Genomic DNA, 7,780 nt, shown 5'->3' on the forward strand with positions numbered 1-7,780 from the left:
CAAAACCTGAAGATTATTAATAATGTTCTCTTCAACACACTATGCGGACAAGCAAAGTACTGTTTAAGAAAAAAACACAAATAAATTAAGTACTAAAGCCAACTTGAGTTTCTAGATTTCTATTATTATCCCCAACATGAGCAATTTTGTTTCAGCCAAACAAGATTATCTATCACATTTAATTATTGGTGGTAATTTGAATTTCATATGATTTTTGTCTTTTTAAAAATTTTTATTTATTTGAGAGGGAGAGAGATTGAGAGAGAGAGAGTGGTGAGAGATAGCATGAGTCGGGGAGGGGCAGAGGTAAAAAGAGAAGCATGCTCTCTGCTGAGCAGAGAGCCTGATGCTGATTCCATCCCAAGACTCCAGGATTATGACCTTAGCCAAAGGGAGACACAACTGACTGAGCTACTGATGATTCTTATCTTTGCACCCCATGATTCTTATCTTTGTTTGCATTTATGTATACGTATCTCAGATCTGTAAGCAAAGAATAAGATAAAGAAAAACAGGAAAAACAAACAGATACAAGAGTGGAAGATAGCAAAGGTCATTGGCAGGGACCTCAAGAACGCCTCAGAGTTTGAGGATTCCCTGATGGGGGCACATTACAAAGACCCCTTCCCTGAATACTCCTCCTCATCCCCTCCAGTAATAGCTGACTATAGAATGAATATGGAATCATATGTTTTACAATAAAGTATTTTGTGTAAAATTCAAAAACTTCTGTTTGTTAAATCTTCTGAGATGTTTAGATGAAAGAAATAGAATCAGAAAAAGTGTCATGGTTAATAAAATTGCACAAATAGCTGCAGTGACCCACAAAAAGGAGACAGCTTCAGTTTTCAGATCAAAGCAAAGAGCACCAGACATTGAGCCTTTTCTACAACCTTCATGTTGTTTAAAAGATTAAAAGTATCTTTAGACCCTAGTCTCAGTCATAATCTGTGCATATGATTATAGGCAAAGGTAGGAAAGAATCCCACCTACTGCCACAATCTATTAAAAGTCTTTAAGAGGCAATGGATTTTCAACCATCTATACTTTGTTTCATTGACATAAATATGAAATAAGCAACACTGTCAAAAGATAATCAGCATCTAAAGTTATAGAATTATTTTAGGAAAAGAAAATACCAAAACTCATCTGCTTCTTGACTTTATCTTCTGCCAAATAATTTAGGTTGACATTTGATCATTGGAATAATGATGTTCACTGGAACATTATTCTGCATTTCATACCATAACATTTTATAGCAAGTGTGATCATAACAACCTGTTATAATAAGTGAGATAAGAAAGTAAGATCTAAAAAAAAGGTAGTTTAGTTATATAATTTCTAAGGCTTTAGAAGATAAAAGAAAGAGGAAAAAATAGGAAGGGAATTATAAATTGATTTCTTGAGTCCACAGTTCAACACAAGCCTTCTCTATTTAGGTCTCACCAAATAAATCTCTGCCCACCTCCCACAGAAAAAGTAACAACAACACAAATTATTTGGCTCATACGTAATGTTAGACATCGTTTGGTCTTGCAGCTCTAACCTTTTAAGAGCTGATAGACAAAGTCAACACCTTGGAACTAAATCCATGATTAACTCTTGCTGAAAAATCTCTTTCCTTTCCCACACTAAGGAGGAAGAACATCTCCTAAAGTTACATACATACTAAACATTCTACTTTGGAGATGTTTCCTTTATACTTTGCTAATTAAGGGAAAGAGATTCAACTCTGCAACTGCATATATTAAATCTGATTGATGTTAATCTTTTTTTTTTTTTTTTTACTTAATAAATCTCCAATCATTGCTATTTAAGACTTCATCATTTCAGGAGTAGGGAATGTTTACAGCTCTCAAAAAATGCCCAAGGGAAAAACAAATCCCCAAACACATAGATAAACATGCATACCCATATTGAAATAGAATTTTAATGCGTTAAATCTACAAATAAAACATACCCAAATTATTGATGGGGTTTTGGTAAGAAAGCAAAACTCCATTAACCTTTAAAAGGGAGTCATACTGCACATATATTAAACTTGGAAAAAAAGAAAATCCAATCACTGACCACACCAAACAAAGGTGATGTATTTATTTGTGAGCTTTGTGATTTTAAGGCTCTTAGGTTGGATTGGCATGGCAATGTGGGGACCTGGGGTGCATATATTATGCTCTCTTGCACAGAAATAGAGTAACTTAATATTAATAAGGATGCTAAGTATTATATAACCTTAAACACAAAACATTTATAGCTTTGAACTGAAAAAAATTTTTATTCATGTTTGCCCCCAGTTGGAAGCAATCAGGATGTTCTCAACAGGTGAAAGAATAAACCAACTTTGGTACATCCTTTAATCAAAAAAACAAGTAGCAATGCATATTGCTAAGAAATCAATCTTTAAAAAAAGCTAGATGCTGTACAATTCCAAGTATATGATACTCAAGGAAAGGCAAAACTATGGAAACAGTAAAGAGATCAGTGGTTGCCATGGGTTCAGAGAGAGAGGGAGGAGGAATGACTAGATAGGCACAAGAGTTGTTTAGGGAAGTGAAACAATTCTGTATGATACCATAATTGTGGATACATGACATTATGCATTTGTTAAATCTATAGAACTGTGTAACACAAAAAGTAAACCCTAGTGTAAACTATGGACTTCAGTGAATAATAATGTATCATTATTGCTTCAATTGTGAAAAGTGTCCTACCCTAAGATGTGAACAACAGGGGAAACTATGCACAGGATTGGGAGGCACCAAAGAGTACATGAGAAGTAACTCTGTACTTTCTGCCTAATTTTCTGCCCGTAGGGGGAAAAAAGTCTATTAATGAAAAAGTAACAAGGCTAGAAAAATAACTAAAGGCAAGATCATGCCAAATACAGTAAGGAATTGTGTTTTGCGCCTAAATACAATGGACTATTGAAGACTTTCACTAGGGCAAGAAAGATTGCATGGTCAAATCTGTTTTTCAGATTAGTAATTCTGCTGTGTGCAGAAAAGTCTGGTGGGATTGGAGAGTAGAGAAATCACTCATGAACTATTGTAGTATTCCAGGTGTGAGGTGACGGTTCATGAACTGTGGAGACAGAGAAAAGTGGACAGATCTGAAAGCTATGTAGAAGGTAAAATCAAAAGGACTTAGTGCTGCACTGCTTTGCATAAGGGAATATAGGTTAAGATAAACAGTATAAACATTTTGACTACCTGGGACATTTTCTGAGATAGAAGTGTCTGGATATATTAGTATCCTAGGGCTGCTATAACAAATGACCAAAAACTGGTGGCTTAAAATAACAGAAACTTATTTTCTCAAAGTTCTGGAGGCCAGAATTCCAAAATCAAGGTGTCAGGAAAGCCAAGCTCCCTCCAAAGTCTCTAGGAGAGAATTCTTCCTTGTTATAGGTGACTCCAGGTATTCCTTGGTTTATGCTAACATATTTGCAATTTCTGCCTCCCATCTTCACACAGTCTTCTCCTCTGTGTGTTTTCCTTTTCTGACTTTTAACAAAGTCAGTTGTCATTGAATTATCTAGATGCATCTAGATAATCCTGCATGATCTCATCTCTAGATCTTTAAATTAATTACATATACAAAGACGTCTCTTCCAAATACGCTCATATTCTCAGGTTCTGGAGATTAATGGACATTTTTGGGGGGGTGGGGGGGGGCACCAAAACTGGCTATCATTTAAAACTTCCCATCATGAAAAAGAACCAAAGTTTGGTGAAAGATCATGGGTGCAATTTTGGACATGTGAAGTTAAATATGCCTTTGTGATGACTGAGAGAAGATAACAAGTAGAGTTTAGAGGGCAGACAAAAGTTAACAATGTAAATGTGTCATCTACATACTTTGTCAGTTTCTAATGAAAGAATGACCAAGGAAATAGTGCATTTATTTTCTATTTACTATGTGAATCTTATAAATAACTGGAGTCATTTCTTCAAACGGATCAAAAAGTATGTAAGATAAGCCATTCTAATGTATGATGCATATTTATAATAGCATCAAATCAAGAATACAAGGATTTATTTAATATTTTTGTAGGAATTTTACTCTTCTTTAAAGTCAAAATTCTGCATCATAGCAGGAAGACGGTGCTCTGAGCATATCCAGAAAAACATGTGAACTTCCAGAAATAGAGGCTGGCAGTGCAACATCAGTCATAGCTGAAGGGATGAGAGGAAATTAGGCCTAGTCACAGAAAAAGAGGCAACTTTTTCATGGTGTTATCATTTTCATCCATATATTCTTCAAAATAATTTGAAAATTTACAGTCAGCTAAGTAAATCAAGTACAATTTCTTTAACCTACCATGTGAAGCTCTCCAAAATACATCTCTATTTTGTCATTCCAGTATCATCTTATGTGCTTTAAATGTTTGTCAGATCAGACTCCTTGCCATTGGGTAACTTAAAACTACATTACCCACTTTATTCTTTATTGACATATTCATTCCAAATGAGACACTTTGCTCTTGATCTTGGTTTCTTGAATCTTAAACACTTTTTAAACTTCTGTAAGTGCCACTCCCTCCAGGAAGCCTTATGTGACAATTCCTAATCCACTATTCCAAGCCCCACCAAAAATCTCTTTGTCTCTATTTAGTATTTCCAGAACACAATTATTGAAATGTGATTTTCATGACTGAACAGGCCTTTTTTTATTCAAAATTTGGCCAATGGTTTTATAGTTAATAGCTACTACATAAATGTACACCAAGTAAAAGGGGTCTCATGTAATCCTCTTGTGTTATCCTTGCTCTAGAGACATGAAACCTGTTCTTGAAATATGCATTTATTATGATGACACATTTGGTTTTCTGCTCATTAAGAACTGGGGCCTATATCCTCTTTTCTTGAATCTGGGAGATCTTTGTGACCACGGTGCCTAATAGAATATAGTAGAAGTCACATCCTGTCAGCTTCTGTACCCAAGTCTTAAGGCAATGGCAACATTCATTTTCTGTCCTTTGGAATACTCATTCTTGGAACCCACCTGCCATGCTGTGGGGACGTCCATGTGTGGAGAGGTCCATATGAGGAGGTACCGTGGTTGGTAGCACGTGAACCAACATACACTTGTAAGCCATGCACATAAGCGATGTTGGGAGTGGATTCTCCAGCTTGGGCTTACATTGTATGGACAAGAGAGGGGTCATCCCTTCAAGTCCTGTTCAAATTGAAGATGGTGAGAAAAACAAGTGGTTGCTGTGTGTAGGTCACTCATATGTGTGTGGACAGTGAATTATAAGCAGGGAGATACTTGCCACTTCTAGGCCACAACAAGTAATAGCTGGTACAATAGGCCTTTCCAATTTCTCCTCTTGTCAACAAGGTTTGGAGGAGATTTGTGTTGAAATGGAGGAAACAGAACATGGAAAAACCTAGATTCTCAAGTAGCCACATAAAAGGAAATTGTTCTGGAAAAGCACCAGGGGCTGCAGCAGGCTTTTTTCTCAGAGAGTTATTTATTAGAGGATTGTTAATACTATTGTGTTAAGCCACACAATTTGAGGTCATGTTACCTTAGTATTACGATATCTCTCTCCTGATCAATTGATACATCAATTCCATTCTTCACAGAGAATCTTGAGAGAGTTGCAACTTGAAATAGGCTTTCAAACCACGTTGAAAGGAAATATAATTATTTTGGAGAACAGTGAGGACTTTGCAGTCAATATACATGTGTATGGGATAGGAAAGAGCTGAGTTTGTGTTTCTGTGAATGCTCCTAATTGCTTTTGGGCTATCAAACTGAACTTATCTGAGGATGCAGATGGAATATTTCTGATAAGTCATCCAAAAACAAACAGAGCAAACAAATGAAAAAAATTTAAACTAGTGTTTCATTCTATTTTTTAATAAGACAGGAATTCTCCAAAAATAAAAGCCTGCCCTGAATGTCTTATTGAAATATTTTAAAGATGTTTTGCTGTTACTTTTAAAACTTGCTATAGAAATTGTGAGAAGCTGAAAAGGCTGTCAGGCAGTGGGAGAATGAGCTAATTAACAAATTTTAAAAATTGTGTAGCATTGAGAAGGCCCTATATTTTCAAAATGTTACATAATTACAATAAAAGGGTTATACTGTCACAGTGTTTTAAGACCAAAAACAAAACAAAACAAAACACTTCACTGGAGTTTTTCCTACAGAATGATACTCACAGTACAAATAAACTGTATGAATACTATTACCTTTGATTCCTTCATTCTTGCTTCTCCAGTTCTGGCCCCACAATCCTCCTCCATGTCAATAAAAGAAATCTGCATTTATCTAGCTATCTTACCTCCTGCAAAATAAATAACTAGATAGGATATTTAGTTAAACAACTAAATAGCTGGGTAAGTCGATAAATAAATAGCTTTAAACAAAGATTTCCTCTTTGACCCTTCTTTTCTCACATTGCACTTCAGATTTGTCAGTTCCATCTTCAAGGTGCAATCATATTACACTTTGTCTTCTACCAAGGCCTCTCATTTGGAGGCAGCATCATGCCCCTTGTAGAAATTGCAGTGGCTTCCAGTGTGGGGCATGCTTATCCCCATAGGCATTATGGATTCTTCTCTACTCAGAAGCCAGAGGGATCTTTCCATAACTTAAACCAGTTCATGTCCATCCTTACTCAGAATCCTCCAATGGATGATTCCAATCACATTCAGAATGAAATGCAAGTGCCTCGCCTGGCCCACAAGGCCCTAAGTGATCTGATCCATGGCCATCCTGCCAACCTCATCTTTTCCCTCTTCACTCTTTGCTTATCCCTTTCCAACTTCAAAAGCCCCCTCACTGAACCCTAAGCATATCCAGCAGGCCCTGATCCAGAAATATCCTTTGCCCTGTTACACACCTGGCTCACTCAGTTTGGGGGGCTGCTCTATTGACGCAACCTCAGAGAACCTTCTTTGACCTCCCTGTCTAGAATCACAGCACACTTTCTATCCTCCCTGCTTTATTTTTCCTTCATTTTTCCTGCAACACTAAACTGATAAGTTATATATTTATAATTAACACTCCTTCCCACCCCATGAAAATGAAAATCTTGTATTTCCTCACCTTTCTATCATGGAAAGTATTGTACTGTGAACATATTTCACTGTTGGTTTTTGAAATTTAACAAACGTATTGTAGAGGTCTTGCCATAACAGTATAAGGAGATAGCCATTATTTCTTTTCATTAATTTTGATGTCATCTTCTTCCTCCCTTGACTTGCAGGAGTTTTCCATACATACACAGCTCGAGGGAATAAAGAGGAAGTAGCTTTGGTTAGTGACTCCTTGTGACCAGCAAGATACTCTGACCAAACTAACATGGTCCACTGGAAATAGAGCAGCTCTGGAAATGGCATGCATGCATGTCCTCACCGTTCATTGTAGGAGCTCTTGGGAAGAGGGACATCATGAATAAAAAGGGCACAGGCCCTTTCACCTCCCAAGACAACAGCTCCCTCTGGACTCTCAGGTTTAAAGGACTTTCCTTGAGGGCTACTTCAGTCTCCTCCAGTAATAGCTCTGCCACTCTCTTTCTTGTATAAAACATCTGCATTGCTTCCATTGGCCTAAACATGTACCATAGAAGTTGATTTACCCTTCTTTCAGAGCTGAAGGACACGAAAGCCTAATTCTCCTCCTGACTCTCCTCCTTCATCTTCTCATCCTTCTCTCCTATTTTGTAACAAAAGTGACAGAATTTAATCTTGTAATTGGTTTGATAAATATTTATTGAAAGCTGTGTGTAAGACATTGTTATTGACATATTGAATATTTTCTGTTC

This window comes from Canis lupus, chromosome 20 (assembly GCF_011100685.1).
Source record: "Canis lupus familiaris isolate Mischka breed German Shepherd chromosome 20, alternate assembly UU_Cfam_GSD_1.0, whole genome shotgun sequence".
Classification (NCBI taxonomy): Eukaryota; Metazoa; Chordata; class Mammalia; order Carnivora; family Canidae; genus Canis; species Canis lupus.